Consider the following 10,000-nt stretch of genomic DNA (forward strand, 5'->3'; position numbering starts at 1 on the left):
TTCTCTGCGGCCATATCCAACAGCCGACATGGGGACCAACACCCTACACTCATACAAAATGCAAACTTAATAAAGACACAATACCCGGCAGCAAAAGATTGTCTGGGACGCAAACTTAATAATAGACGAACAAAAAGACAGGCGCCTGTCTGGAAGTAGAAGTCGCTTATTACATTTGCGCTCCAAACTGTTTTTTGCCGTGCTGGGTCGCACGCGCTCTTCAGATAGTTTTAAACTTCTTGTAGCCACTGTTAAGAGAAGCGCCGTTCTTCAGATAGTTTTAACCTTCTTGTAGCCACTGTTGAGAGAGGCGCCGTTCTTCAGATAGTTTTAACCTTCTTGTAGCCACTGTTGAGAGAGGCGCCGTTCTTCAGATAGTTTTAACCTTTTTGTAGCCACTGTTAAGAGAGGCGCCGTTCTTCAGATAGTTTTAACCTTCTTGTAGCCACTGTTAAGAGAGGCGCCGTTCTTCAGATAGTTTTAACCTTCTTGTAGCCACTGTTAAGAGAGGCGCCGTTCTTCAGATAGTTTTAACCTTCTTGTAGCCACTGTTAAGAGAGGCGCCGCTGAAGAATCGGTTAAGCGTTGGACTTCGGATCCAGCTTTCAACATGAGCAGGGTTCGAGGCCCTGTTTCGGCAGCGGTGTTGTGTCCTTGGGAAAGGCAGTTTTCTCCGAGTTTCTTCACTCCACCAAGCGTGAATACGTGAACCTGACTTTGGTTGGGGAAGATTAAAAGAGCGGAAGGAAGAGAACTGGGCCCCGCCTGCCTATGCCAAGGACCAGACACAGCGATTGCGAATTCAATGCCCCGATGTTTTAACTCACTCAGTACGGCCATTCCTCTCTTCTCCTCTACACAGACCCCTCGGATGTCCAGTGGGTGTCTGAATGACCCAACCTTTAGCTTCCGTCGTCAGAATTGTGGTATCTTTGTCAACATTCACGTCTTCAGTATAAGAGCCTTCCGCTTGCAATATTTTGATGATGGTAATTGGGGTGAAACGCTGTTAACGTCGTCTCTTTCGCCGTTCGTATGGAGAGAGTTAAGCCACTATTAACCTAGAGCGGTCTGGCCCCTGGTCTACAGCCATTGCTGTATCTTCACTGTTGTCCGTCACCTCACACTCGTCACAGTACAAGGTCTATAAGATGCCAGAGGCGTAAAGCATACCTCAGTAACTAACAAAAACAGCGACTTTGCTCAAGAACAGAGAGAATGATGTTGATGATGATGATGATGATGATGATGATCATGATGATGATGGTGATGATGATACATTACAATGAGTGCGCGCAACAACACCGTGCAATATAATATAATACACTGCACTACACTGCAACACAACACTCTACACTTCAATATAAGACAAAACAATAAATTGCACAACAACGCAATACAATACAATGTAAAATAATACACTTCAACACAAAACAACACAATGCAATATACTGTAATACACTACAATACCGCAATGCAATGCAACACAATACAGTGCAATATAATGCAACACAATGCATCACAATACAGTGCAATATACTGCAATACAATGCAATGCAACACAATATAATGCAATATAATATACGCCACACACACACACACACACACACACACACACACACACACACACACACACACACACACTATAACACAAACACGACGAGACCACAAAAACTGCTGTACCGTATTCCATCCACACTGTGCCCAAACCAGCACACAGCTAGAGACCACACAACACGCAGTGAGCATCCCAGTGGTCAGTGACTCCTAATTCACAGTCATCACCACTACCACAGAACCTACCCACCTGCCCACCTCACCCCTCCCCACCCCCCACCCCCACCCCCCACCCCTTTCTATCACCCAGGTGGCACTGGTCTCTCAAGCATAGAGTGCTTTGGACTTGGGCCTCTCATTTCCTACAAGGTGCTAATATTTACCTTACAACTTGTTCCAGGGGTAGTAGAGTCGCCCAGTTCGTTGCTGTCCAGAGAGCGTAATAGCCCTGGGGTCTCGGTCAGGGAGAAGTGTTGGTGTTGGACACACAAGTCTGATGGCCCGGGCTATTAACTATAGTATAGCTCACCTCACGGACCTATATAATATCTACACCCCTCTTTTGTTGTTACGGGTGATTTGTGTGTGTGCGTGTGTGTGTGTGTGTGTGTGTGTGTGTGTGTGTGTGTGTGCGTGTGCGCGCGCGTGAGGATCCGCGGAAAGTAGGTATATGTGTGTGTACAAAGGTTGTTGAGCTGAACTGGTTGACGTTCGCTTCCCGTGGTGACACGTAAAGTGTGTTGACTCCCAGTCTAAAAGCAGTTGTGGTTTGTATGAAGCTTGTGTTTACAGCTCCTAGTATAACAACAGTACTGGTTTGAAGCATGTTCACTACCCCAAACTTAAAAAAAAAAAAAAAAAAAAAAAAAAAAGAAGCTATCTTACTGAGCGTGTGTTTCATTATCCCTATTCTTTCAACAACAAAAAAAAAAAAAAAGAGTTCTGGTTAGCCTTTTGTGATGATTATTCCTTGTCTAAAAAGATCGTTCCGGTTTGTGGTCGTGTGTTTTTACAACCCTGGTCTAAAAACAGTTGAGGTTTGTAGCGCATGTTTCGCTGACCCTACTTTTATATTGAAAAAAAACAAAAAAACACACACAAAAATAACCAAAAATAAAATAAAAACTATGTTCACAGCGTGTGTTTACTATCCAGTTTCTAAAGAAAAAAAGTTCTGGTTTGTGTCGTGAGTGTACTAACCCTTGTCTATAAAAAAAAAAAAGCAGACTATTCAGGTTTATAGCGCGCGTATACTATTCCAAGATTTGTAATCGTGGTGTTTACTATTCCTAGTAAAAAAAAAAATAAAAAAAAAAAAATTTTAAAAAAGCAGTTCTGGTAGTAGCATGACTTTACTGCTGCTAAGCCTTAGAAGAAGAGAAAAAAAATTCGGGTTCCTATGTTTTTGTCCTACTCCCAACTGATTTTGTAGAAAAAAAAAATAGAAAAAAAATAAAAATAAAATAATATATATATATATATATATATATATATATATATATATATATATATATATATATATATATATTATAGTCAGTGACAAGAAGGAGACAAGCTATACACCAGCCGAGTGCCAACTCAATGTCAGTGCACTTTCTAACAACCTAGACGTCATAAACGTCAAGGTATACTTTACCGTACATGCACGCTTAGTTACCCCCTCTCCCTTAAGGAAAGTGATAATAATTTACACGGACGACTGGAGGTGAAGTCCGTTATTATTATTATATATATATATATGTGGTCAGTGAGAGGAACACCACATTGTGAATGATGAGGTGGCAGGAGGAAAGTGATCCAGGTGCAACAAAAAAAAAAAAAAAAAAGAGAGAAAAAGGTTGGAATCACACGCTCCATAAGTCACAGGCGACGCTTGAGCAGTTCCGAGGAGCCTATGGGTATACGCTTGAGTAGGCGTACATGATTTAATAATGTATGTGTGGATGGGGAATCATGATTGTCTGAAGAAGGGAAAGCTTTATCTTAATGTCTAGGTGTCTGAGTGTATGCGCGTGTCTGTCTGTCTGTCTGTCTGTCTGTCTGTCTGTCTCTCTCTCTCTCTCTCTCTCTCTCTCTCTCTCTCTCGCAAGCGCACATGCATAGATATACATCACCACCGCCACGAAAACAACACAACATGATACCTTGCACAGTTTACCTTATCCAAATCATACGTGTAATTGTATATATTTTTAAATAAAAAAAGAAAAAGAAAAGAAAAGAATAAAATAAACTATTTAAAGTAATATAAAGCAACGAAAAAGGCACTCCGATGAACTTCACGTGCTTTTTGTCTCTCGGCATTTCTATATCTATCTAGAGCAACACACTTGCAAACGACTTTGTGTTTGAAACAACAACAACAACAACAACAACTAGCGACAAGAAGATTTTCATCAAACTCCACTGGAAGATCAGTACTTTTTTGTCTCGTAAAATTGCGACAGGTATCTCTTTTTTTTTTCTTCTTCTTCTTTTTTTGGGGGTGGTGGTGGGGGGAGGGGGGGGGAGAGGTTGATGGGAGGTGGGGGGGGGGGGGGGGGGGGGGGGGGGGGGCTTTATCCATGATTGAATTGACAACAGAGCTCTTGTTTTTTTTCCTTCGGAAATTAAGGAGAAGTCATTTGTTGTTTTATGATTAAAACTTTTTTGTTTGTTTTTGTTTTGTTTTGTTGTTTTTATCACGTTCAAAACAAATTTTGTTGTGTTACTTGATGTCATCAGGAATTGGTTACTGACGTTCATCTTCGTTTTATCAGAAGTTCAGTTATTCCTTCATACCTGTTTACCCAAAGCAGACAGTAAGAAAAGTATGAGGCAAGACAGATAATCAAGAAAGAAAGAAAAGAAAGAAAGAAAAAATAAGATAGAGAGAATAGAAAAATAAGAAAGGAAGGGCAAATTAGATGAAGGGATAAGAAAAACTGAAAAGTCAAGAAAGAAAGTCACAAAGAAGAAGGAAAGAAAGAAAGATAGAAAGAAAAGAAAGAACGACAGAGGAAAGGAAACAATGAAAAGAAAGAAGAGATAATGAAGAAGGAGAAAAAGAAAGAAAGAAGAGATAAAGAAAGAAATGTAGTAGAAAGAAAGTGAGATAAAGAGGGGAAGAAAAATGTAATAAAAGAAAGGACAGACAGGTATCAAGAGGAAAAAAAAAGAAAGAGAAAGAAAGACCAAAGATACGATGAAAGTAAGACAGACAGACAGAAAGAAAGCAACGAAACAAGAAAGATATATATATATATATATATATATATATATATATATATATATATATATATATATATATATATATATATATATATATATATATATATCTGGGGGAATGATAGAAAACAACACCAAAGCTAAAACGAAGACCAGCAAATTACATTTTCATGCTTTCTTCATTCAGCAAATCTCATTAAACATTGCAGTATGATATTTGAACAATAAAGTTTAATAATAGTAATAATAGTAATGAGGGGGAAGAGGAGAAGGAGATGGAGGACGAGCATCATGATGATGATGAGGAGGAGGAGGAGATGAAGAAGAAGAAGAAGAAGAAGAAGAAGAAGAAGAAGAAGAAGAAGAAGAGCAAAAACAACAGCAACAACAACAACAACAACAGCAACATTAACAACTCAGACCGTATGTCTGTTGTTTTCTAGCACATCAAAGAGAGTTGGATGCTTTTGTTGTTTTTTTTTTATATCTGGAAAACGGAAACATAAAATAAAGAACCTCCTAGGCGAGTGGTTAAAGCGGCTGAACTTTCAATCTGATGGTCTTGGGTTCGAATCTCGGTAACGACGCCTGGTGGGACAATGTATGGCTGACTACATGGCGGGGTAAACAAACAAAATGGTCATACACGTAAAATGTTACATGTCTATATGAGTATAAGTTATGTGTGCGTGACAGAAACCTGGTTGAGTGACAGTTTTGCAACGCCGTGTTTGTAAATCGCTCGGAGCTTGGTCTCCGACCGAGGATAGGAGCGATATAAGTATCCATATCATCATCATCATCATCATCATACTTTTAAAGTGTATCACCCCTACCTCCCAAACACACACACACACACACACACACACACACACACACACACACACACACACACACACACACACACACGGCCTAGAGGTAACGCGTCCGCCTAGGAAGCGAGAGAATCTGAGGGCCCTGGTTCGAATCACGGCTCAGCCGCCGACAGTCATTCGGATGAGACGATAAACCGAGGTCCCGTGTGCAGCATGCACTTAGCGCACGTAAAAGAACCCACGGCAACAAAAGGGTTGTTCCTGGCAAAATTCTATAGAAAAATCCACTTCGACAGGAAAAACAATTAAAACTGCACGCAGGAAAAAAATACAAAAAAAAATGGGTGGCGCTGTAGTGTAGCGACGCGCTCTCCTTGGGGAGAGCAGCCCGAATTTCACACAAAGAAATCTGTTGTGATAAAAAGGAATACAAATACAAATACAAATACACACACACACACACACACACACACACACACACACACACACACACACACACACACACACACACACACAAACTCACATCAAGTCGAGCGCACAGAATGTCGGTGTCTTCGTGAATATAGGACTGATCGCGTGCAGTTGAGCTTGGTACCGTTTTCTGAAAATCAACTCAAACACGTGAATAAAGAAATATATGAACAGAAAAATAAACATAACAACAACAACAAAATCAACAAATAAACAACAATACTACTAATGCTGCTGCTGCTGCTACTACTACTACTAATAATAACGACAACAGCAACAACAATAACAGCAGTAACAACAACAACAACAATAATACCAATAATGATTGATAACAATGACAAGAAGGAGAAGAATAAAATAAACTCGAATTAAAAACAGTCTGCTTCACATTTGATGCAGTTCTCTCTCTCTCTCTCTCTCTCTCTCTCTCTCTCTCTCTCTCTCTCTCTCTCTCTCTCTCTCACACACACACACACACACACACACACACACACACACACACACACACACACACACACACACACGCACGCACGCACACACACACACACACACACACACACACACACACACACACACACACACACATTCTCGTCTAATTCTCTAGAAAAGTCTGACTTTTCACATTGAAACATGTGTAAGTTATGGACATTTAGGAACACACGCACGCGCGCGCGCACGCACACACACACACACACACACACACACACACACACACACAACACAGTTTTTGTTGTCGCTGATTCACCCCACACACACACACACACACACACACACACACACACACACACACACCCACACCCCCTTCAAGTCAGAATGAATGATGTGGCTGAACATACAGAGTGTTCAAGGCTCCACAACAAACAAAAACATAAACATAAAAGTTCTTGCAGCTTGTGGTGGTGTTGCTTTTTCCATAGTCTTTTTTTTTTTTTTTTTTTTTAAATTAAACTACATTCGCGCATTAACTATACATTTTTATTCCACCCCAAACTGTCGGCAAAATGTTCAACTTCAGGAACAAAATATTTTGATTGTCCTTGATGTCGAAGAAGCCCTCATGGCCAACTCGTTTTCTTTTTTGCTTTATCACTGGCGGAAGCTTGAAGACAACACGTTTTAATATCCCGCTGTTAAAGTTGATTGTATATTGTATGTTTACAATATACAGTGAGGAGGGGGAGGAAGAGGAGGAGGAGAAAGAAAGAGAGAGAGAGACAAAGAGAGGGAGGAACAAAGATATGTATGTATTATAGAAAATCCTAATGATTTCACATTCTGCCAGTGACCCGTTACATGAAACAACACCGATTACAGAACAAACATGTCAAATCAAATAACCTCCCTCCCTCTCTCTCTCTCTCTCTCTCTCTCTCTCTCTATATATATATATATATATATATATATATATATATATATTATTCCCCTCTTTTACTCTCTCTCTCTCTCTCTCTCTCTCTCTCTCTCTCTTCTCCCTCCCTGCACCACCCTCTGACTTTCCTTCTCCGTCTCTCAATCATTCTCTCCATTCCACCTCTCTCTCTCTCTCTGTGTGTGTGTGTGTGTGTGTGTGTGTGTGTGTGTGTGTGTGCTGCGTTCAGTTTGATGTAATGCAGCGTCTAGACTCTTGCCCCCCCCCCCCCCCCCACCCCGTGTTCCTGCCCATCAAACTCAAGCAGCACACAAACAGGTGGATAAATCCATCCAAAAAGTTTTTTTTTTTTTTTTAAACCAAACAAACAAACAAACAAACACCATCCTGACAAGTTTCCACGGCACTTCCTTGACTCAATCCGTTGACTACAGAACGTAGTTGTCTGTCTGTCTGTCTGTCTGTCTGTCTCTCTCTCTCTCTCTTCTCCGGGAACATAATGAAAAACATAACTGGCCAACAACGCAAGATTTTTAAGTAAGTTCTGCATAAACTTTTATTAATTCCCTGGATATCTTAGAATAACGTTGCCCAATGTATCTGTATACGAGTAGGTATGAACATTCACAGAATGGAATGTAAACTAGCAACCATACTAAGTTACATATATGTCTAAGTTCAGATTCAAATGATGACACAAATGGTGCGTAATGGACAGAGAAAAGAGAGTTGTTTCGTTTGTTTGTTTGTCTGTTTTTAGATGACAAGATCGATTTCAGGCACGCTGCCCATGGAACCGCTTACATCTATCAGAAAGCTGAAACACACGGGTGACAGCCGAAAAAAAACCCCGAAGATATCGAGATGAGGAAATTCTTGAAATTGAGAATAAGAAAAAAAGGGGGAAAAAAGAAACAGAATCAGCTATGATGTTGAATCAAGCATGTCATGTCGAAAAAAGCATCAGTCAGACAAAGGTTACGTTTACAACATAAACAGGATAGATCCCAGCACCAAGCCCTGGGGCGCAGCATACAGGAGGTGAGAAGGATCAGACTGACACCCTATGACTAAAATTATTCGCTTCCTTTCAGACTCAGAAACCAAACGTGCTCAATCTTGAACCATGACAACATGTTTCAGACAACCCAACCAAAATGAAATGCAGTGAACAGCTGTGTCAAAAGCTACTTTCAAATCAAGAAGTGTCAAGAGAGGAAACTGATTTGAAGAAGAGCAGCCTCGATGCCATAACAAGTTCGGAACAGGGACTGGGAAAAAAAATGTTGACCAGAAGAGCAGCTCATTCGTTATTCGGTTGGTTGATTAATCAGTTAATTTACTGGTTGGTTGGTTGGTCGGTGGGTCGATTGGTTTATTGATTAGGTAATAGCCTGGTTGGCTGGTTGGTTGGGTTATTAGTATGCTACGTTTGTAAGTTATTTGCTTGCTTGCTTGCTTGGTTAGGGGTGGTGTCTGTGGCTTCACATAATGGCCGTCGTGCGTTTTATTATTTATTATTATATATATATATATATATATATATATATATACACACATATATATATATATATATATATATATATATATATATATATATCAACAGAAAGAGAAAATGTTAATCGTAAGACAACCACTACAATTTCCCCAAGGCTTTCACCATTCCCACCACTACCACCACTACCATAACCACCACAACCACCACCATCAACAACCACCACAACCACCTCCACCACCACCATCAACAACCACCACCACCACCTCCACCACCACCACCATCATCAACAACCACCGCAACCATCTCCACCACCACCACCACCATCAACCACCACAACCACCTCCACCACCACAACCGCCACCACCATCAACAACCACCACCACATCCGCCACCACCACCATCAGGAGCGAAATACGTCAAGAAACAAGACACGCCTGGAGGCAAGCAGTGTGTGACAACAAAAATGTCAAAGAGGGAAAACCGAGAATGTATTAGAAAGAAAGAAAGAAAGAAAGAAAGAAAAGAAAGTTGAAGCTTACACGCCACGGGTGGGGCGTTGACAAAGAAAACAAGAGCATTTGCGGGATAAAATCAATGTCCGCCCTGACTGCGCTCAGGCGAGTGGAGGTTTTCCTTTTCTTCTTCGTCTTCTTCTTCTTCTGCGCAACCCCCCTCCCCCCCCCCCCCCCCACACACACACACACGCCCTCCCCTTCCCGCTTCCCCATCATGCCTCCCCTCTCCCTCCCCCCCCTCTCTCTCTCTCTCTCTCTCTCTCTCTCTCTTATGAAGACGATCCTTATTAGTTTCGTCTTCTTATTCATCTTTGTATTGTCTTCGCATCCGGATCGTATGTTCTGGTTAAGGTTGCAAGCTTTCTTGGGGAGTTTTATGGCTGTACGTATAGGCACTATCATTAAAATTAAAAACAAAACAAAACCATTGATAATTATAGCCCCAGGGGTAGGATTTCTTCTACACTTTAATTTGCACACGCACGCACGCCGATTCTGTGGGTTGGGGTCGGGGGGGGGGGGGAAGAGAGAGATTCAAGATTCAAGATTCAAGATTCAAAAAACTTTA

General features: G+C 41.0%; 1 protein-coding gene across 1 annotated transcript in view; it reads right to left on the bottom strand.

Moving 5' to 3' along the window:
• Positions 1-10,000, bottom strand: part of LOC143298865 (protocadherin-11 X-linked-like) — an 80,787-nt gene that overhangs the window by 33,713 nt on the left and 37,074 nt on the right. Inside the window, exon 2 of the mRNA XM_076611868.1 lies at positions 6,103-6,180. The gene's annotated coding sequence lies outside the window, so the exon portion shown is untranslated. The remainder of the gene's footprint in view (positions 1-6,102; positions 6,181-10,000) is intronic.

Source organism: Babylonia areolata, chromosome 24 (assembly GCF_041734735.1).
Source record: "Babylonia areolata isolate BAREFJ2019XMU chromosome 24, ASM4173473v1, whole genome shotgun sequence".
In the NCBI taxonomy this organism is placed as follows: Eukaryota; Metazoa; Mollusca; class Gastropoda; order Neogastropoda; family Buccinidae; genus Babylonia; species Babylonia areolata.